The sequence below is a fragment of the Papio anubis genome, chromosome 20 (genome assembly GCF_008728515.1).
Source record: "Papio anubis isolate 15944 chromosome 20, Panubis1.0, whole genome shotgun sequence".
In the NCBI taxonomy this organism is placed as follows: Eukaryota; Metazoa; Chordata; class Mammalia; order Primates; family Cercopithecidae; genus Papio; species Papio anubis.
The window spans coordinates 19,926,358-19,949,375 of NC_044995.1; the positions used below are offsets into that span (position 1 = coordinate 19,926,358).

At 45.1% G+C, this 23,018-nt stretch overlaps 1 protein-coding gene and 2 pseudogenes across 2 annotated transcripts in view; 2 read left to right on the forward strand and 1 right to left on the reverse strand.

Annotated features, from left to right (window-relative positions):
- Positions 1-770: 770 nt before the first annotated feature.
- On the forward strand, positions 771-6,503 carry LOC100998838 (annotated as a pseudogene).
- A 4,904-nt stretch (positions 6,504-11,407) lies between these two features.
- Positions 11,408-12,063, reverse strand: LOC101026423 (annotated as a pseudogene).
- A 69-nt stretch (positions 12,064-12,132) lies between these two features.
- Positions 12,133-23,018, forward strand: part of ZNF566 (zinc finger protein 566) — a 39,968-nt gene continuing 29,082 nt past the window's right edge. For both annotated transcript variants that reach the window (XM_031659581.1, XM_017952404.3), the window contains exon 1: positions 12,133-12,240. The gene's annotated coding sequence lies outside the window, so the exon portion shown is untranslated. The remainder of the gene's footprint in view (positions 12,241-23,018) is intronic.

A 23,018-nucleotide genomic window follows, 5' to 3' on the forward strand; every position in this document is an offset into this window, starting at 1 on the left:
CACCTTGCCCGGCTAGTTTTTTGTATTTCTTAATAGAGACGGGTTTTCACCGTGTTAGCCAGGATGGTCTCGATCTCCTGACCTCGTGATCCGCCCGTCTCGGCCTCCCAAAGTGCTGGGATTACAGGCTTGAGCCACCGCGCCCGGCCTTGATTAGGCTCTTCTATGTAAGGCCAGTGTGAAAAACTGAGTGAGACTCTTTTCTTATTAATACACAGAAACCAACACAGAGATACAAGGAAAAAGAAGAAACAGGGAAATATGTTCCAAATAATAGAACAAAATTAATTTCCAGAAACCAACCCTACTGAAATGGAGATAATGCGATTTACCCAACAGGCAATTCAAAAGAATCATCACAAAGATGCTCACCAAGGTGAGGAAAGCAATGCATGAACAACCTTGAGAATTTCTTTTTTTTTTTTTTTTGAGACGGAGTCTCGCTCTGTTGCCCAGGCTGGAGTGCAGTGGCGCGATCTCGGCTCACTGCAAGCTCCCCCTCCCGGGTTCACTCCATTCTCCTGCCTCAGCCTCCCCAGTAGCTGGGACTACAGGCGCCCGCAACCGCGCCCGGCTAATTTTTTGTAATTTTAGTAGAGACGGGGTTTCACCGTGTTAGCTAGGATGGTCTTGATCTCCTGACCTCGTGATCCACCCGCCTCGGCCTCCCAAAGTGCTGGGATTACAGGTGTAAGCCACCGCGCCCGGCCCAACCTTGAGAATTTCAATAAGCAGAAAGTATAAAAAAGTACCAAACAGAAATCTTAGGGATGGCCAGGTAGGGAGGCTCATGCCTGTAATCCCAGCACTTTGGGAAGCCCAAGCAGGTGGATCACCTGAGGTAAGGAGTTTGAGACCAGCCTGGCCAACATGGTGAAACCCCATCTCTACTAAAAATACAAAAAATTAGCTGGGTGTGGTGACTTGCACCTGTAATCCCAGCTACTTGGGAAGCTGAGCAGAATTGCTTGAACCCGGAGGCAGAGGTTGCACTGAGCCAAGATCATGCCATTGCACTCCAGCCTAGGTGACAGAGCAAGACTCTGAGAAAGAAAGAAAAAGAAAGAAAAAAGAAAGAAAGAGAGAGAGAGAGAGAGAAAGAAAGAAAGAAAGAAAGAAAGAAAGAAAGAAAGAAAGAAAGAAAGAAAGAAAGAGAAAGAAAGAAAGAAAGAAAGAAAGAAAGAAAGAAAGAAAGAAAGAAAGAAAGAAAGAAAGAGAAAGAGAGAGAGGGAGGGAGGGAGAGAGGTAGGGAGAGAGGGAGGGAGGGAGGGAAAGGAAGGAAGGAAGGGGAAGGAAGGAAGGAAGGAAAAGGGGAAGGGAAGGGAAGGGGGAGGAAGGAAAGAAAGAAAAAGAAAGAAAGAGGGAAGGGAAGGGGGTAGGAAGGAAAGAAAGAAAAGAAAAAAGAAAGAAAGAAAAATTAGGGCTGAAGAGTACAGTAACTGAACTGAAAAATGCAATAAACGGGTTCAGTATCGGACTAGATCAAACAGAAGCAAGGATCAACAAACTCAGAAACAGGTAATTGGAAATCATCCAATCTGAGGAGCAAAATAACATAAAATAGTGAAGATAGCATAAGGGACTTTTGGAACACCATCAAGATTGCCAAAAGGTCAGAAGGATAAAAGAGAAGGAGACAGAGAGCTTATATAAAGAAATAGCCAGGTCTTGGTGGCTCGGCCTGTAATCAGCACTTGGGAGGCTGAGAGGCAGGCGGATCACAAGGTCAGGAGATCGAGAGACCATCTGGCTAACCGGGTGAAACCCGTCTCAAAATACAAAAGCTTGAGTGAGTGGCTGAGCCTGTAGTCCCAGCTACTTGGGAGGCTAGAGGCAGGAGAATGCAAAGTGAACCTGGGAGGCGGGCTTGCAGTGAGCGAGATCCGGCCACTGCACTCAGCCTGAGCAACAAACAAGACTCCGTTTCAAAAAAAAAAAAAAGACATAATGGCAGAAAACTTCCCAAGCCTGGGAAAGGAAATAGAAATCCAGATCGAAGAAGCCAAAAGGACACCAAATAGGAGAAATCAAAAGAAACCCACACAGAGTTGCATTATAATCAAATTTTCAAAAGTTAAACACAAAGAGAGAATCTTTAAAGGAGCAAGGAAAAAGTGACTTCTTATGTTCACTTATGTACAAGGTCACCTTAATAAGATCATCAGTGGATTTTTCCACAGAAATCTCGCAGGCCAGAAGGGAGTGGGATGATACATTGTTAGAGAGAAAACAACTGCCATGTGAGAATACTATACTCAGATAACCTGTATTTCATAAATGAAGGAGAAATTAAGACTTTCTTAAACAAACAAAAGTTGAAGGTGTTTAACACTCCTATATCTGCACTACAAGAAATGCTAAAGAGAATTCTTCAAGCTGAAGGAAAAGGTCATTTATTAGTAACATGAAAACATATGAAAGTATATAAAACTGGCCAGGCGAGCTGGCTCACACCTGTAATCCCAGCACTTTGGAAGGCCAAGGCAGCCAGACCACTTGAGGTCAGAAGTCCAAGACCAGCCTGGCCAACATGGTGAAACCCTGTCTCTACTAAAAACGCAAAAATTAGCTAGGCATGGTGGCACACGCCTGTAATCCAGCTACTTGGGAAGCTGAGGCAGGAGGTTCGTTTGAACCTGCAAGGCGAGGTTGCAGTGAGCAAAGATCGCACCACCGCATTCCAGCCTGGGTGACAGAATGAGACTCCATCTTAAAAAACAAAAAAACGAAAACGAACTTACAGGTAAAAAATAAGTACATTGTCAAATTCACAACGCTCTAATACTGTAATGGTGAGGTGTAAATCAATTCTCTCTCTAGTTTGAAGATTAAAAGACAAAACTGGAGGCCAGGTGCGGTGGCTCACGCCTATAATCCCAGCACTTTGGGAGGCCCAGGCAGGCGGATCACGAGGTCAGGAGTTCAAGACCAGCCTAGCCAGCATGATGAAACCCCATCTCTACTAAAACTACAAAAAATAAGCTGGCCATGATGGCACGTACCTGTAGTCCCAGCTACTTGGGAGGCTGAGGCAGGAGAATTGCTTGAACCTGGAAGGTGGAGGTTGCAGTGAGCTGAGATTGCGCCATTGCACTCTAGCCTGGGCAACAGAGCAAGACTCCGACTAAAAAAAAAAAAATACAAAACACCCATAATTTGTTAATTGACACAAATTACATGTAAACTGTGACATCAAACATAAAACTTTTCTTCGTCCAAGATGGCAGATTAGAGCATGCCTCAGCCACTTGGGAATAGCATGGTAGTGCATAAAGATAAACTCTGCGCACTTTATTTCAAGAAGAAAAATGGAAATCCACTGGAATCATGAACGATAACCCAGAACCTGGGGAAGGGAGTGGGAGCAATCGGCCCCTGCGGCAGTGGTCAGCTGATAAAAGTGAGTGAAACCCAAGCACATGAGAGAGAGAGAGCCTCCCTCTGTGACTCACCTTTCCACTGGGAATCAAAGCAACCCAGTTTAAGGGAGAGCACTTTGTGTCTCTCAAGGCTTAAAGTTAACTTGAGGAGAGGTTTGGAGATGCTAGAAGGAAAGACACTTGGAAAAGCTGATTCAATTACTCCACAATGTACCCGTGTCATTGTATACACATCGCGATGAATACAATGTACACATTAAATTGTACCCCATAAATACATGCAATTATTACTTCTTAATTAAAAATAAAATGAAAAGATAAAAAATATATAGTAGCTCCTGGAAATGTAATATAAGGAATAATAAATAATAAATGTTTGGGGCCAGGCACGGTGGCTGACGCCTGTAATCCCAGCACTTTGGGAGGCTGAGGCGGGCAGATCACCAGGTCAGGAGTTCGAGACAAGCGTGACCAACATGGTGCAACCCATCTGTAATAAAAATACAAAAATTAACCAGGCATGGTGGTGGGCGCCTGTAATCCCAGTTACTCAGGAGGCTGAAGCAGGAGAATTGCTTGAACCCAGGAGGCAGAGGTTGCAGTGAGCCAAGATCGCACCATTGCATTCCAGCCTGGGCAACAGGGCGAGAGTCCGTCTCAAAAAAAAAAAAAATTAGCCGGGCGCAGTGGCTCACGCCTGTAATCCCAGCAATATAGGCGGCCAAGGCAGTCAGATTACAAGGTCAGGAGTTTGAGACCAGCCTGGCCAATACGGTGAAACCCTATCTCTACTAAAAGTACAAAAATTAGCTGGGCATGGTGGCAGGCACCTGAAGTCCCAGCTACTCTGGAGGCTGAGGCAGGAGAATCACTTGAACCTGGAAGGTGGAGGTTGCAGTAAGCCGAGGTCGTGCCAGTGCACTCCAGCCTGGCGACAGAGCGAGACTCTGTCTCAAAAAAGAAAAAAAAAGAAAAAGAAAAAAAAAGAAAAAAGAAATTAAAAAAATAAGACTGGGCGCGGTGGCTCATGCCTGTAATCCCAGCACTTTGGGAGGCTGAGGCGGGCGGATCATGAGGTCAGGAGATTGAGACCTTCCTGGCTAACACGGTGAAACCCCGTCTCTACTAAAAATACAAAAAAATTAGCCGGGCGTGGTGGTGGGTGCCTGTAGTCCCAGCTACTCGGGAGGCTGAGGCAGGACAATCCCTTGAACCCAGGAGGTGGAGACTGCAGTGAGCCGAGATGGTGCCACTGTACTCCAGCAGCCTGATGACCAAAAAAAAAAAAACAAAAAACGATGGACAGCCCATCCTGTGAACTACAGAGTTTGTGGACAGATATATTTTGGGTTCATAGTGGTGTCATGCACGCACACTTCTATGAGTTTCTATAAGTTTTTAGAGGACTGCTTTGCCTTTTGTTTTGTTGTTGTTGTTTTGGTTTGTTTTTTGGAGACAGTCTGACTCTATGGCTCAGGCTGGAGTGCAGTGACGTGATCTCAGCTCACTGAAACCTCCGCCTCTTGGGTTCAAGCTATTCTCCTGCCTCAGCCTCCCGAGTAGCTGGGATTACAGGAGTGCACCACCACGCCCAGCTAATATTTATATTTTTAGTAAAGATGGTGTTTCCCCATGTTGGCCAGGCTGGTCTCAAACTCCTGACTTCAAGGGATCCTCCCGCCTCAACCTTCCAAGTGCAGGAGCCACTTGGATTACAGGCACAAGCCACCATGCCAGGCCTGCCTTGACTTTTGATCTGAGAGTTGCAAACTTCCATAAAGATGCCCTTGTGGATAAACACAAAATCACAAGACAGCGATTGGACAGAATTTGTGAAGGTCTTCACCTCCAGATCACAAACGGCCCCCTGTACCTCCTCCCGCTGCTGGCACTGCTGGATGGCTGTGACCACACCATGGAGATGCCCATCCTGAAGGATCTGGCCCACTGCAGCCTTCTGTGATGCACAGTCCATGCAGGGAATCCAGGAGAAGGTTCTAAACAAAGCCGTAGGTGCCATGATGTACCACTGTCACCCTCATCAGGGAGGACCTGGAGAAGTTCAGGGCCCTGAGAGTGATCATGTGGATAGGTAAGTGGCTACGACCATGTGGACATCAAGGCTACCAGCAAGCTCCAGATTACTATGTGCTACACCCCTCTGCAGCCGTGGAAGAGGCAGCCGACTCCACTGTCTGCCACATCCTCAATCTGTGCCGGAGGAACACATGGCTGTACCAGGCACTGTGGGAAGGCACGCAGGTTCAGAGCCTGGAGCAGATCCTCGAGGTGGCCTCAGGAGTGGCCCACATTCGTGGGGAGACTCTAGGCCTCATGGGCTTCGGTCACACAGGGCAGGCAGTTGTAGTTCGAGCCAAGGCCTTTGGAATCAGCGTCGTATTTTATGACCCCTACTTGTAGGACGGGATACGGCGGTCCCAGGGCATGCAGAGGGGACCCCAATACACCCTGCAGGATTTGCTGTATCAGAGTGACTGCGTCTCCTTGCACTGCAATCTCAGTGAAAATAACCACCACCTCGTCATTGACTTTACTATAAAGCAGATGAGGCAGGGAGCATTCCTTGTGAACACAGCCCGTGGTGGCCTGGTGGACGAGAAAGCCTTAGCACAGGCCCTCAAGGAGGACAGGATACAAGGGGTAGCCCTCTACTTGCACAAATCGGAGCCCGTTAGCTTTGCTCAGGTTCCTTTGAAAGATGCACCAAATCTCATCTGCACTCCGCACACTGCCTGGGACAGCAAGCAGGGGTCGCTGGAGATGAAGGAGGCAGCTGCCACTGAGATTCGCCGAGCCATCACAGTTCGCATCCCAGAAAGCTTAAGAAACTGTGTGAACAAGGAATTATTTGTCACATCAGCACCTTGGTCAGCAACAGACCAGCAAGCAATTCATCCCAAGCTCAACGGTGCAACATACAGATATCTGCCAGGCATCATGGGCGTGGCTCCAGGAGGACTTCCTGCAGCCATGGAAGGAATCATCCCTGGAGGCGTCCCAATGACTTACAACCTCCTGAGAGTGGCACATCCTTCCCAAGCTCCCTCTCCCAACCAGCCCACAAAACATGGGGACAACTGAGAGCACCCTAATGAGCAATAGCAAAGAATGCCCAAAGGTAATCATTCTGACACACTTGGGACCATGAGCCAGTGAAAAATAGATGAACTAAGAAAAAAAATTACGGTCTTTTTAACTGATTCTGGACAGAGGCATCATTGATGTCACAGTGCTAAAACTACAAGAGCTAGACAACTGAAGATGTCGTCTGCTTATGGAAGTGCTGAAAGACTAGGATGTGACTTACTAACAACCAACTTCCATTATTGTGTGTTGTTTTTCATCTGTGCATCAAATCACAAATAATAGAGCTTTTTTGTTTATCGGCCCCTTCGGCACAGCAGGTCCCAAACACCGTTCTCTAGAATGTTGCCTTAAGAGTTCAAACATCGGCCGGGCGCGGTGGCTCAAGCCTGTAATCCCAGCACTTTGGGAGGCCGAGACGGGCGGATCACGAGGTCAGGCGATCGAGACCATCCTGGCTAACACGATGAAACCCCGTCTCTACTAAAAGATACAAAAAACTAGCTGGGCATAGTGGCGGGCGCCTGTAGTCCCAGCTACTCCGGAGGCTGAGGCAGGAGAATGGCGTGAACCCGGGAGGCGGAGCTTGCAGTGAGCCGAGATCGGGCCACTGCAATCCAGCCTGGGCGACAGAGCGAGACTCCGTCTCAAAAAAAAAAAAAAAAGAGTTCAAACATCAGGCCATGCACGGTGGCTCACGCCTGTAATCCCAGCACTTGGGAGCCCAACAGGTGGATCACCTGAGGTCAGGAGTTCGAGACCAGCCTGGCCAAAGTGGTGAAACTCCGTCTCTACTGAAAATACAAAAATTAGCTGGGCGTGGTGGTGAGCGCCTGTAATCCCAGCTACTCGGGAGGCTGAGGTAGGAGAATTGTTTGAATCCGGGAGGTGGAGGTTGCAGTAAGCCAAGATTGTGCCACTGCACTCCAGCCTGGGTGAAAGAGCAAGACTCTGTCTCAAGGAAAAAAAAAAAAAAAAGAGTTCAAACATCAAAATAAAAAATATTAAGAGGAAAGCTTCATCCCGTGACTCTAGTCCCTTCAGTCTACAGGGGCTGTTTAACTCTTTTTGCTAGTAGGAAGATAATATTGCTACAAAATGGGGAGAAAACTGTTTGCCTGTGGTAGATACCTGCACACATAGGATTGAAGACAGTACAGGCTCCTGTGAGACACGTTTCTCCTCTCACATCTGTTTTTTGTTTTGTTTTGTTTTGAGATGGAGTCTTGCTCTGTCACCCAGGCTGGAGTGCAGTGGCGAGATCTGGACTCACTGCAACCTCTGCCTCCCAGGTTCAAGCGATTCTCCTGTGTCAGCCTCCGGAGTACCTAGGATTACAAGCATATACCACCACGCCCAGCTAATTTTTGTATTTTTAGTAGTGATGGGGTTTCACCATGTTGGCCAGACTGGTCTCGAACTCCTGACCTCAGGTGATTCACCTGCCTCAGCCTCCCAAAGTGTTGGGATCACAGGCGTGAGCCACTGCGCCCGGCCCCACGCTCACATCTGAATTGCATACTGAGTGGGGAAGTTAGTCATGAGTTCAGTAAAACCCTCTGATGATGCAAAAAAGAAAAAAAAGTATTACGTTTCACAAGCTGTTTGTACTCAAAATACATTTTCTCAGTTTCAGATCCTTTCCTGTTTTATTGAGTGGAAAGTCTTGAACTCAAAGTGTTCAGGAAGAATAATGTTGCATTTCCTTATGTCTCCGGAAACACTTTTAATGGTAACTTGTCACACTGTCTATGAACAAACCCATTTTTTGTAGACATTAATAAAGTCTTCTTTTCTTCATGTGGTATTTTATACAAGAACACTTCAGATGTATTAGATTTGACTGATTTTTAACAAATCCTATTAGATTTATATCAGCTAGTTACATGTTCTATTCATAGACCTTTGTGAATCATTGCCTTTTTGTTTAAAAAGATGGCCTATTTTCCAGGCACGGTGGCTCATGCCTGTAATCCCATCTCTTTGGGAGGCTGAGGCAGGCAGATCACCTGAGATCAGAAGTTCAAGACCAGCCCGACCAACATGGAGAAACCCCATCTCTACTAAAAACACAAAATTAGCCAGGCAATGGTAGTGCATGCCTGTAATCCCAGCTACTTGGGAGGCTGAGGCAGGAGAATTACTTGAACCTGGGAGATGGAGGCTGTGGTGAGCCGAGATCGCACCATTGCACTCCAGCCTGCCTGGGCAACAAGAGCAAAATTCCAACTCAAAAAAAAAAAAAAAAAAAAAAAAAGATGGTCTATTTTGAGCCTTTGCATAGGTACACTCCTGTTTTTGTGACAAAAGAAAAACTTTAAAATTGCCCCAAACAGAAAAATAATGGCTATCAGAAATATGTTTTATTTTATTTTAATTTTTGTTTTGAGATGGAGTCTTTGCTCTGTTGCCCAGGCTTGAATGCAGTGGCATGATCTCGGCGGACTGCAACCTCCACCTCCCAAGCTCAAGCAGTTCTCCTGTCTCGGCCTCCTGAGTAGCTGGTATCACAGATGCCCGCCACCACACCTGGCTAATTTTTGTATTTTTAGTAGAGACGGGGTTTCACCATGTTGCCCAGGCTGGTCTCAAACTCCTGACCTCAGGTGATCCACCCACCTCAGTCTCACAAAGTGCTAGGATTACAGGCGTGAGCCACCGTGCCTGGTCCAGTTAATAGTTTCAACTATGTAAATCATTACACTAGATTCCCACTCACCATTCTCATTGCCAGCATTCCTGAACTTAAGTTGGCTCTGGAAATTCTCCAACCATAGTGAATCCTATTTTCTATGACCCCATAAATATTGGGCATTATTGTGATATGTTAGAATATGAACCCGTGGTTGGGAAAGGCGGTATCATATATGCAGTCTTTCTACCTCTACGTGGTCACATAAGAATGACATCTGACCTGGAACATTTCCTTACCAAGAAATACGGATCCCACATGGGCTGTGCAATGTGTTTGTGTTTTAAGCTAAGTGATATTACAGAAGAGTCTAAAAGTTTTTAAAATTTTGAACGTTTATAAAGTAAAAAAGTTACAGCAAGGAAGGGTTATTATGGAAGAAAAACTTTAAATTAATGTAGCCTAAGTGTACAGTGTTTATAAAGTCTAGAGTGGTGTACCGTAATGTCCCAGCCTTCACATTCACTCACCTCTCACCGACTCTCCAGAGCAATTTCCAGTCCTGCAGCCTCCATTCATGGTAAGTACCCTATACAGGTATACCATTTTTTACTTCGTATGCTGATTTTTTACTGTAGCTTTTGTGTGTTTAGATATGTTTAGATACATAAATACTTACCATTGTGTTCTGTGGGCGCAAGCCACCCAGGTGCTGAGGCAAGAGACAGAGGGCATGAGCTGTTCCAGTATAATATATAAAATAACAAGAGTTATACTAGATATAGATCACAGATATGATTATATATATCACTAATCATTAGTTTGTAATTACTCTTTATTCAAATATTATAATAATCCTCACTCTACAATCATAACCTAGAAAAAAATCAGGCCATAGAGAGATAGGAGCTGAAGGGACATGGTGAGAAGTGACCAGACACAAGAGTGTGAGCCTTCTGTTATGCCTGGACAGGGCTACCAGAGGGTTCCTTGGTCTAGCGGTAATGCCAGCATCTGGAAAGATGCCTGTTACCAAGCAGACCGTGGTCTAGCGGTAGCGTCAGTGCCAAGGAAAAGCACCCGCTACTTAGCAGACCAGCAAAGGGAGTCTCCCTTTCCCTGGGGGAGTTTAGAGAAGACTCTAGTCCACCCCGTCTTGCGGAGGGCCTGACATTAGTCAGGCCTGCCCACAGTTTTCTGGAGGCCTAACCGTCTTCCTGTGATGCTGTGCTTCAGCGGTCACACTCCTGGTCTGCTTCCATGTTCCATCCTGTACACCTGGCTCTGCCTTCTAGATAGCAGTAGCAAAATGAGTGAAAGTACTGAAAGTCTCTGATATGCAGAAATAATGGTGCAAGCTGTCTTCACTCTCTCTCCACCTCAGCTTCCAAACAGGGAAGGGCCCCCTGTCCAGTGGACATGTGACCTTACCTATCATTGGAGATGACTCACACTCCTTACCCTGCCCCCTTGTCTTGTATCCAATAAATAACAGCGCAGCCTGGCATTCGGGGCCACTACTGGTCTCTGCGTCTTGGTGGTAGTGGTCCCCCGGGTCCAGCTGTCTTTTCATGTCTTTGTCTTTTGTCTTTACATCTATGATCTCTCATCTCCACACACGGGGAGAAAAACCCACAGACCCTGTGGGGCTGGTCCCTAAAGCGTTCCAACTGTATTCAGTACAAGTACCGTATTCAGTAGAGTAACATGCTGTATAGCTTTGTAGTCTAGGAGCAACAGGTTATACCATATAGCCTAAGTATTCAGTCAGCTATACTGTCTGGGTTTGTGTAAGTACACTCTATAATGATGAAATTATTACACAATGATGAAATTGCCCAACAATGTATTTCTCAGAATGTATTCTTTTTTTTTTTTTTTTTTTTTTTTTTTTTTTGAGACCGAGTCTCACTCTGTCGCCCAGGCTGGAGTGTTGTGGCGCAATCTCGGCTCACTGCAACCTCCGCCTCCTGGGTTCAAGTGATTCTCCTGCCTCAGCCTCCAGAGTAGCTGGGACTACAGGTGCGCACCACCACGCCTGGCCAATTTTTGCATTTTTAGTATAGATGGGGTTTATGCTATGTTGCCCAGGCTGGTCTCGAACCCCTCAATCTCCCAAAGTGCTGGGATTACAGGCGTGAACCACCACGCCCGGCCAAAATATATTCTTATTATTAAGCTATGCATTACTGTGTATACAATATCTTTATAGGTCAAAAGCAGTCAAATATTGGCCATAAGATATACTTAGTCCAAGTACACAAATAATTGCAGAAGGAGAAAGTGAAACTCCTCTTACTTCCTGTTGCACTCATTTATCACAAAGTACACAGAAGTCAGAATAACACCTGCCCTTTGCAATTTCACACTCCTCTCTTTCTGCCTCTCCAAACCTGTCCCACGTTTGGCGATTCCTTTCCTTCGACTTCCCCCATCACGTCGCAGGTTCCTGGTCTACACCCCTTCTGCCTCTCCAATTAGTTTTGAGTCTCACAACCTCTGGTCCCATAACCCCTCTGCACTAAGGAGCGCTAAAAGGCCAAAACAGCAACCCGGCGTGTTTGCGCCTGCGTACTCTGGGCGCACAGCACTCAGGCCTACAGCGCAGCGCCGGCTTATCTGTGAGAGCAATTAAGATGACTTTCTGAGGGTCCAACCGCCTTCCCAGCTCCGAACTACATCTCCCAGAAGGCTCAGCTGTGCGATTATCTTTCCGTGTGGACTTGTCCTTTTTCTGAGGCTGTCCAGCGCCTGGGGGCAGTAGGACGGGTCCGGGAACTAAGCCCATCTCAAACACGTCGGAGTGGCTTTCTTTGGGGGCCAAGGCTCGAGCCTGAGCCAGGGCTCCGTGAGGCCTCTGGGGCGCGAGCGGTTTGATGAGGGGGGCGATCCTTTCGGCTGGGCTAACGCTAGGCGCGGACAGCAATTCTGACAATCGGGAGCCATCTTCTCCGGCCTTGATACGTCTCTGACTACGTTTCCCAGAGGACTCCTCGGCAAGACTGTATTTCTTGCGGGAATTCAGCATCCAAGTCACGCGCTGGCGGGACCCTGAGGGCTTTACCAGCAACTACCCCAGTGCTAGGGAGGATTCTGCTGCTTCGGAAGCTCGTAAGGCCGGAGGTGAGGAACCCGGGAGAGGGCGGGGCCGGGGGCCGGGCCTCGGCTTTGTGCGGCGGTGGAGGTGAGGTTGAAAGTTTGCGCTTGCGTCTGTGTGGAGGTGTGTGGTGAATGATCGCGCGATTGTGACAGGCTGCTCTTGTGATGAGTGTGTTTCCAACGCTCACACCGTGTGCAGCACGGCCTCGGAGACTGTGGCTGCTGGTGTGTGTGAGAGGGAGCGGGACCACGTGCGGCATTGTGTGTGCGGCTGTGGGGAGCTGGTGTCTGGTTGAGTGTTACCGCGTTTGTCCCCGTAGTGGTGTGCGACTGTGTGCTGTGTGACTGTGCGGCAGAGTTCAGGTGGGGATACCTGCGAGTAACTGCATGTTTCTATCTGTGTGTGTGGCTGTGGTTAATGTGTGATCGTGACTGTGACCGGGTACAGGTGTGCGCCGACAATGTGGTTGTGACAATGTGGTTGTGACTGTGAATGTCTCTTCGGTAAGTGTGCACTTGTGCTTATGTGACCGATGGAGGCCCTCCGTGTGCGACCCTGTTGCTTTGGGCGTGGATTGTCTGTAGCTGAATGTCCCCATGGTGGGGATGTGATCAGGTTTGTGTGACTGGATAGACTTATCAGTGTGAGGTTTTATCACTTAAGTATACTTCTCTAGGCATTATACTCCAGTTTTTCCCCATTTTAAAACTTTATATTAATGTTGTCATACTGTCTTTGGTTTATTTTTACAATTCTGTGAATCATTTCTATTAGATAAAATAGCAGTTAATTCAATTTCTTTGCTATATTGTATTTTCGCTTTTGAAGTATACCACAATTATTCATCCTTTCTAGTAATGATGCCCATATTAGTTATTTATAGTTTTTTATTTTATAAACAACACAGCCACAAACATTCTTTCACATGGGGTACACATGCTTATTTACCAGCAGAATTGCTGTTTCGTATATCTTCCACTTTACTAAACAGTGTCAAAATATATACCAGAGTGGCTGCACAAATTTGTAGTTGAACAGCAGTGTTTGAAATATCTTTTTTTTTTTTTTTTCTTTTGAGACGGAGTCTCGCTCTGTCGCCCAGGCTGGAGTGCAGTGGCACAATCTCGGCTCACTGCAACCTCCGCCTCCTGGGTTCACGCCATTCTTCTGCCTCAGCCTCCCGAGTAGCTGGGACTACAGGCGCCCGCCACTATGCCCGGCTAATTTTTTGTATTCTTTAGTAGAGACGGGGTTTCACTGTGTTAGCCAGGATGGCCTCGATCTCCTGACCTCGTGATCTACCCGTCTCGGCCTCCCAAAGTGCTGGGATTACAGGCGTGAGCCACCGCGCCCGGCTGAAATATCTTATTGCTTCTTATCACTACCAAAGCATAGTTCCAAGAGTTAAAAAAATTTTTTTAAGCCAGGTGTGGGGGCTCATGCCTGTAATCCCAGCACTTTGCCAGGCCAAGGCAAGAGGATCTCTTGAGGCCAGGAGTTGGAGACCAGCCGGGGCAACATCGTGAGACCCTAACTCTACCATACATACATACATACATAAAAAATTAGCCAGGCATGGTGGCTGGCACCTATAAGTCCTAGCTACTCAGGAGGTTGAGATGAGAGGATCGCTTGAGCCCAGTACTTTGCAGCTGCAGTAAGCAGTGATCACACCACTGCTCTTCAGCCTGGACAACAGAGCAGGAGGCTGTCAATAGATACATAGATAGAGTCTATATAAAGTGTGCAAATCTTAAGTGTACAGCTGTGTAACACTCCTAGATCTATACAAAGAACTTTGCCAGGACCTGAGATGGTTCCCTCATGCCTCTTCTCAGTAATTTCTCCCCCAAACAATCTATTGAGAATTCTATCATCATTAACTAGTTTTATCCATTCTTTTTTTTTTTTTCTTTTTTGAGACAGAGTCTTGCTCTTGCCGCCCAGGCTGGAGTGCAGTGACGTGATCTTGGCTCACTGCAACCTCCACCTCCTGGGTTCAAGCGATTCTCCTGCCTCAGCCTCCTGAGCAGCTGGGATTACAGGCACCCAACCATCATGCCTGGCTAATTTTTGTATTTTTGGTAGAGACAGGGTTTCTCCATATTGGCCAGGCTGGTCCTGACCTCAGGTGATCCGCCCGCCTTGGCCTCCCAAAGTGCTGGGATTATAGGCATGAGCCAGTGCATCTGGCTGTCTTACACATTCTTGAGCTTCCTGTATATATGTGGTTATACAGCACGTACTGTTTTATGTCAGGCTTCTTTTGTTATATATTATGTTTGTGAAATTCATTCATGTTGTTCAGCATAATTGTACATAGTTCTCATTACATTGGGGATATATTGTAGTATATTAGTCTATTACATTGTTAATGACTATTTGGGTAGTTTCCAGTTTGGGGCTGTTACAAATGATGCTGCAGCTGTGAAAACTCTACGCTGTTTTTGGTGAACACATGAAGGCTTTTCTCCTGGGTTGATACTTAGGAGTGGCATTGCTAGCTCATAGGGTAGGCTAATGTTTAATAGATGCTACCACGCTCTCATGGGGGTGTTCCAGTTTACACTCCATCCAGCAATGTATAAGAGTTCCAGTTACTTCATATCCTCTCTGTAATTTGGTACTGTTAGTCTTTTAACTATTTTATTTGTTGTGTGGTACAGTTTCATCATAGGTTTTTGTTTTGTTTTGTTTTTTGAGACAGAGTCTTGCTCTTGCCGCCCAGGCTGGAGTGCAGTGACGTGATCTCAGCTCACTGCAAACTCCGCCTCCCAGGTTCAAGTGATTCTCCTGCCTCAGCCTCCTGAGTAGCTGGGATTACAGGTGCACACCACCACACCCAGCTAAATTTTGTATCTTTAGTAGAGACGGAGTTTTACCATGTGAAACTCCTGCCCGCCTCAGCCTCCGAAAGCCCTGGGATTATAGGTGTGAGCCACTGCATCCAGCCTCATCATAGTTTTAATTTGTATTTCCTTGATGTGAAATGATGTTCAGCACCTTTTTGTATTTTTACTGGGCATTTGTATATCCTCTTTTTTTTTTTTTTTTTTTTGAGATGGAGTCTCGCTTTGTCATCCAGGCTGGAGTGCAGTGGCGTGATCTTGGCTCGCTGCAAGCTCTGCCTCCCGGGTTCACGCCATTCTCCTTCCTCAGGCTCCCGAGTAACTAGGACTACAGGTGCCCACCACCACGCCCAGCTAATTTTTTATATTTTTAGTAGAGACGGAGTTTCACTGTGTTAGCCAAGATGGTCTCGATCTCCTGACCTTGTGATCCGCCCGCCTCGGCCTCCCATAGTGCTGGGATTACAGGCATGAGCCACCGTGCCCAGCCCCAGTGTATATCCTCTTTTTTGTGTCCACTTTCCCCTTTTTAATTTTTTAAAAATATTCCTCCCTCCCTCCCTTCCTTCCTTCCTTTTTTTGAGACAGAGTTTCCCTCTTGCTGCCCAGGCTGGAGTGCAATGGCACAATTTCAGCTCACTGCAACCTCCGCCTCCCAGGTTCAAGCAATTCTCCTGCCTCAGCCTCCCAAGTAGTTGGGATTACAGGCTTGTGCCACCACGGCCAGCTAATTTTGTATTTTTAGTAGAGACAGGGTTTCACCATGTTGGTCATGCTGGTCTCGAACTCCTGACCTCAGGTGATCCAACTGCCTCGTCCCCTCAAAGTGCTGGGATTACAGGTGTGAGCCACCATGCCCTGCCTAAAATTTTATTTTCATATTGTGAAGATAGTTTAAGGAATTTGCAAATACTTTTCAGGTGCCCATAGTACAATGATGAAAACCAGGAAATTTATGCTGATAGAAAGACTTTTAATTAAATTAGAGATTTTTTTCATATTTTGTTAAATTTTCTTTACTGTTTCAGGATCCAATCCAAGGTCCTGCATTGAATTGTCTTGTTTCATTAGTCTCCTTCCGTCTGTGAGAGTTCTTTAATCCTTTTCATCTTTCAGGACTTTGACCCTTTTGAAGAGTACTGGCCAGTTATTTTGGAAAATATCTTTTTTTTTCTTTTTTTTTTTCTTTCTTTCTCTCTCTTATTTTTTGAGACGGAGTCTCTGTCACCCAGGCTGGAGTGTAATGGCACGATCTAGGCTCACCACAGCCTCCGCCTCTTGGGTTCCAGTGATTCTCCTGCCTCAGCCCCCTGAGCAGCTGGGACTATAGACACACACACACCATTATGCCCAGCTAATTTTTGTATTTTTGGCAGAGATGAGGTTTCACCATATTGGCCAGGCTGGTCTTGAACTCCTGACCTCGTGATCTACCTGCCTTGGCCTCCCACTGCACCTGGCCGCTTTTTTTTTTTTTTTTTTTGAGACGAAGTCTCACTCTTGACCCCCAGGCTGGAGTGCAATGGCGCGACCTCGGCTCACTGCAACCTCTGCCTACCCGGTTCAAGTGATTCTCCTGCCTCAGCCTCCCGAGTAGCTGGGATTACATGTACCTGCCACCACCCCTGGCTGATTTTTGTATTTTTAGTAGAGATGGGATTTCACCATGTTGGCCAGGCTGATCTCGAACTCCTGACCTCAGGTGATCCGCCCGACTTGACCTCCCAAAGTAGTGGGATTACAGGTGTGAGCCACCACACCTGGTCCTGGCCACTTTTTTTTTTTAATAGACAAGGTCTTCCTCCATCATCCAAGCTGGAGTGCGAATGCAAGTGCAGTGGCATGATCATGGCTCACTACAGCCTCAACCTTTAGGGCTCAAGCAATTCTTCCACCTCAGCCCCTGAGTAGCTGGAACTATAGGTGTACACCACCACTCCTGGCTATTTCTTTTCTTTTCTTTTCTTTTTTTGTAGAGATAGCATCTTGCTATATTGCCGAGGCTGGTCTTGAACTCCTGGTTTCATGCTATACTCCTGCTTTAGCCTCCCAAAGTGCTGGGATTGCCATACCCGGCCTGTAGAATATCTTTCAATTTGGGTTTACCTGATGTTTCTTTATGGTTAGATTTAGACCGTGCAGTTTTGACAAGAAGATCACAGAAATGACGTTAAACTCTTCTCAGTGTGTCACATCAGGAGATATATATATATTAGTATATCTCGTTGGCAATGTTAACTTTGAAAACTTGGTAACAATGTTGTTTGCCAGATTTCTCCTCTGTAAAATTACTGTTTTTCCCACTTTATTTAGTAAGTATCTTGTGGAGAAATAATTTGAAACTATGCAAAAATCCGATTTCTCATCATGCTTTCTCACCCATTGGTTTTAACATTCATTGTAAAAACCAATTTTTACAATGTAACAATTTTTTTTTTTTTTTTTTACCTGTAACAGTTATTACTGTGATGTTTGCCTAGTGGTGCTTTTCTCCTTCTATCATTTCTTACACTTTGATAATTTAAATTCTACTATAAGGAAGAGCTGTCTCTTCTTCCTCCTGTTAAAGTGAACTAAATATGGCCTGAGAAGGACTTTGTATTTCTATATTTGAGTCCTTACGGATGAACTGTATCCTAATAGGTAGACAGAATTGGAAACCTAACTTGTATGCCTGTAACAATAATATGTGCCTGTAACAAGCTGAGTCTTGACCAATCCCAGCAGCAATACTTCAACCACTCATACACTGGTGAGTGTTCAAACTGTGTTAAATAAGGCAAACACCGTCCGGGCACAGTAACTCGCGCCTGTAATCCCAGCACTTTGGGAGGCCGAGGCAGGCGGATCACCTGAGGTCAGGAGTTGGAGACCAGCCTGACCAAAATGGTGGAATCCCATTTCTACTGAAAATACAAAAAATTAGCCAGGTGTGGTGGAGTGCGCCTGTAATCCCAGCTACTCAGGAGGCTGACACAGGAGAATTGCAGTGAGTCGAGATCACGCCATTGCACTCCAGCTTGCGCAACAAGAGCGAAAATCCATCTCAAGGGAAAAAAAAAAAAGGCAAACACCAACTTGTAACCAGTTGAGCTGTTTCTCCACCTCACTTCTGATTTTTGTACGTCACTTCCCTTTCTTTTTGTTTATAAATGTGTTCTGACCACAAGGCATCCCTGGGGTGCCTCTGAATCTGCTGTGATTCTGGGGGTTGCCTGATTTGCGAATCGTTCATTGCCCAGTGAAACTCCTTTACATTTAATTCAGCTGAAGTTTTTCTTTTATCCCCATTTGTTTATTCAATTGTCTACCTATGGACTCGTGGACATTTATTTTATTCTATTCTCTATTATTATTATTTATTTATTTTGCTGTTTAAAATTTCCCAGATTTGGCCATCAGAAGCTCCTTAAGTTGGCTCTTGTGTCCTTTCCAACGTGTGATCATTTTTTTAAAGCTTCCCCCGGACCCCGCTTTCTGGCACCATAAGATATTCCAGGCTCATCTTGTATCTTCCCTAGTCCATCTCTGGGCTCAGCAATTTCTCCAAGCAGTGTTAGTTTCTTTTATTGGAGAATGAATTTTTAGACCAAGATCTGGGCACTTGGTGTGCTTATTACTACTGGTGTGTCTTTGCTCTGGTTCTGGTCAGTGCAGACAGTGAGAAAATACACAAATGTCTATACACACATTTATGTCTATTTATTTATATGTTAAAAACACACCAGTTTACACTCATATATTCAATTCTATTCCAGTACCACAGGATATTTTTTTTTCCCCAAGAACTATGAAATATCTGAGATTTTACCCTAGTTGTAAGCCAGTAAGTTAGCTTGTCAGTATCACAGATACGTTCAGAAGACATTAGACTTCTGAGTCAGAGACAAAGGATGCTTTGTTGCTCATGGCAATCTTCAGAATATCTACATTCTCTTGGCACTGGTTCAGTCATACACCCAGGATTATGCAAAATACATGGTAATCTGTGTGTTCCCTTGACCCTAGGAAACCTGAATTTTTTATAATGGGAAGTTAGAATGCCTACCCTTTGCTGTAGAAGGAGATGAACTCTGTCTTCCAAGGCCGTTCACTGTATAAACAACTTGGCAAAATAGTGCAGAACAAAAGCACTTAGTACCTCTGCTTGCAAGATACGCAGAAACATGCAAGACCCATGGAGAATTGTCTCCCATCAAATTTAGCCATTTGCTGGTTACTTCATTTTCCAACAGAGAGAAATCTGCTTCTCAGAATCAATAATTAGCGCTATCCTAGAATACATTCAAATTAGTTCAGAGTTGCTAACCTGGACCTGTGTAAAAAACAAATTTACTAACTACAGTAGAGAATCTCTGTGTAGCTCTTTTCTTTAAGCTTATAGTATATAGTAAAAAACATCTTCCAAAGTTACTCAATTTAGTTATTTTCTTTGCCACTTTTTTCAGGGTGGTTTTGCTACTCATTTTTCTTACATTTAAAGATCATTCGTTGCATTTGGGTTCCCCCACATCCTGGTTGATTGTAGCAGGCTACACTATTTTGAATGTGAAAACATTCGCCGGGCATGGTGGCTCATGCCTGTAATCCCAGCACTTTGGGAGGCCAAGGCAGGCAGATCACCTGAGGTCAGGAATTTGAGACCAGCGTGGCCAACATGTTGAAACCCTGTCTCCACTAAAAATACAAAAATTAGCTGGGCATGGTGGTAATCCCAGCTACTCTGGAGGCTGAGGTGGGAGAATCACTTGAACCTGGGAGGCAGAGATTGCAGTAAACCAAGATCATGCCACTGCACTCCAGCCTGTGTGACAGAGTGAGACAAGGAAGGAAGGAAGGAAGGAAGGAAGGAAGGAAGGAAGGAAGGAAGGAGGGAGGGAGGGAGGGAGGGGGGGAGGGAGGGAGGGGGGAGGGAGGGAGGGAGGGAAGGAAGGAAGGTAGGTTGCATGGAGTCTTTCTCATAAATCAGGTGACAGTATATACATGTGGCTATGTGGCTGTCTTTCTGGACTCTGTATTGTTTGGTTTTATTTATTCTCTTCTATGGACTGCTCTCTTGAAATCTGTAGTTTTAGTCCTCCTACTTTTTTTCTTTTCCAAACTATCTTGGCTATTATAAGCTCTTCCAATTTCCAAATAAATGTTAGAATCAACTTGCTAATTTTTACCTTATACCCCCCAAAGCCTTGCTGGGGTTTTGTTTACGTAATCTATGTGTTCATTTTGGGGCCCGATGCAGTGGCTCACATCTGTAATCCCAGCACTTTGGGAGGCCAAGGCTGGAGGATTGCTTGAGCCCAGGAGTTTAAGACAAGCCTGGGCAACATAGTGAGACCCTGTCTCTACCAAAAAAAAAAAAAAAAAACCTAAAACCAAGCAAACACGCAAACAAACAAAGAAACAAAACCCCAAACACATAGCTGGACTTGATGGTGTGCTTCTACTCCCAGCTTCTCAGCAGCCTGGGGTGGGAGAATCGCTTGAGCCCCTCAGGTTGAGGCTACAGCGAGCTTTGATTGTGCCACGGCACTCCGGCCTGGATGACAAAGCAAGACCCTATCTCAAAACAAAAACAAAAACTGTGTTCATTTTGGGAGAATTGACATCAATATTCAGTCTATAGTACATATGGTATATGTCTACATTTGTTAAGATCCTTAATTTCTCTTACCAATTTGTTGTCGTTGTTAGCAACATTTTTTGCTAGCTTTATACCTGGGTATTTGATGTTTATTATCGAAACTCTGAATAGTATTTACATTTTTAAAAAATTTCCAATTACTCGTTACTAGAAATGCAATTGATTTTTGTCTATTGGCCCTATATGAGACCATGTTATTTAATTCACTTGCTAATTTTAAGAGTTTATTGATTATTTAGGATTTTCTATGTCTGCAACTTATCATCTGTGAATAATGATCGTTTTATTTCTTTCCTACCAATCTTTGTACCTTTTATTTCTTCATCGTGCCCTATTGTACTGACCAAGCCCTTTAGTACATTGTTAAAAAGAAATGATGATAATACACATTATTCTTTTTTTCCTGGATTCAGGGGGACATTTTTCAGTGTTTCAACATTAGGTATAATATTAACTCTAGGATTTGATATTTTCCTACATACAAGCTAATACATTAGCCTGTTAGTTTCATGAATGCTGGAAGAAAACATGAGACTCCTGGATCAGAGACAAAGACTTAATTACTCATGGCACAGCAAGCAGCATAGGCATCAGTGTTCATCAGTTCCTCTTTCTTTCAGCTCCCATGGGGACAACATGAAGGTCTATATGGATGCTATTCATGCAGTGCACAGGCATAGCCACTGAGGAACACTGAGCCTGGATAATCCATTGCTTTTATAGTCAGCAGTAAGCAAGCCTGCTGTTTGTGCTCTTACCTCTTCTCTCAAGGTTATCAGCTGCATAAATAACCCTGGGAAATGAGTAGTTAGAATCTTGCATTCTAGGCATACCCAGCAAGATGCCTAAGAATGTGAGAGACCCACGGTGACTGTCTTTCCCAACAGTAGGTATTTTGTAGATGCTACTCATCAAGTCGAGGAAGTTTTCTTTCTCATTTCGTTAAGACTTTTTTTTTTTTTTTTTTTTTTACATTAATGAGGGCTGAATTTAAAAGAGAGGAGCAGATCCCCCATGCAAAAATTCAGTCTGGGAGGCTGCCCTCTGGGGCAAAGATAAGGAGTGTTGAGAATGCAACAAGCATGGTATGGAGCTGTTGAAGTGGGAATGTTTCATGCCATCCTGCTTGGAAGGTACAGCATTTGAAGACATCCCTTTAACCAGAGGAAGGCCAGGAGGAGAGACCAGAAAGGAGGGCTTAAAGTGAGCACTATACAAGAAGGAACTCTGTTCCCAGATCTTTCTGGATAATTTTTGACTCTTTAGTATCTAGCACGATGCCTGGCTATTATATATCATAGGCTATTTGGTTGATAAAATAATACTAAGAGCGTAATATGTAGTAGTAATAATAATAATATCAAAGGGTGCATTTAGGTTTTAAAGAAGAGACACTTGTATTCCTTTGGTATTCATCTGGGGAAGTACAGTGAGTGAGTGCCTGTGAGTAGAGGAAACCGTGAGGTAATTGACAACATGGTGCTACTTTCTGGGTGGTCAGTTTTACATGAAATAATTGATGAATTGTTTAATGATCAGGAAGCTTGGTGCATAGAGAATAATAGTGCTCTTTATAGTTTGTATAATTTTAAGTTTATTAAGTTCTTGTAGCTGATAAGCAAAACACCAAAGTTTTTGTAAACATTTAAATGTTGATCACTAATTCAGTTCTTCCCCTTAAACAATGTAGTCTTCCTTTACTATAACTTATTCTTTCAGGCACTTTAAACATCTTAAAGTGAAGATGTTTATAAAGAATACACACAAGGCTGGGTGCGGTGACTCACACCTGTAATCCCAGCACTTTGGGAGGTCAAGGTGGGAGGATCACCTGAGGTCAGGAGTTTGAGACCAACCTGGCCAACATGGTGAAACCCCATCTCTGCTAAAAATACAAAATTGAGACGGACATGGTGGCGGGAGCCTGTAATCCCAGCTACTCAGGAGGCTGAGGCAGGAGAATACCTGGAACACGGGAAGTAGAGGTTGCAGTGAGCTAAGATCCTGCCACGGCACTCCAGCCTGGGTGATAGAGCAAGACTCCATCTCCAAAAAAAGAAAAAAAAAAAGAATAACATACAATTGGCCAGATGGGGTGGCTCACGCCTGTAATCCCAGCACTTTGGGAGGCCGAGTCGGGCGGATCACGAGGTCAGGAGATCGAGACCATCCTGGCTAACCCGGTAAAACCCCGTCTCTACTAAAAAATACAAAAACTAGCTGGGCGGTGGCGAGCGCCTGTAGTCCCAGCTACTCCGAGAGAACTGAAGGAGGCAGGAGAATGGTAAACCGGGAGGCGGAGCTTACAGTG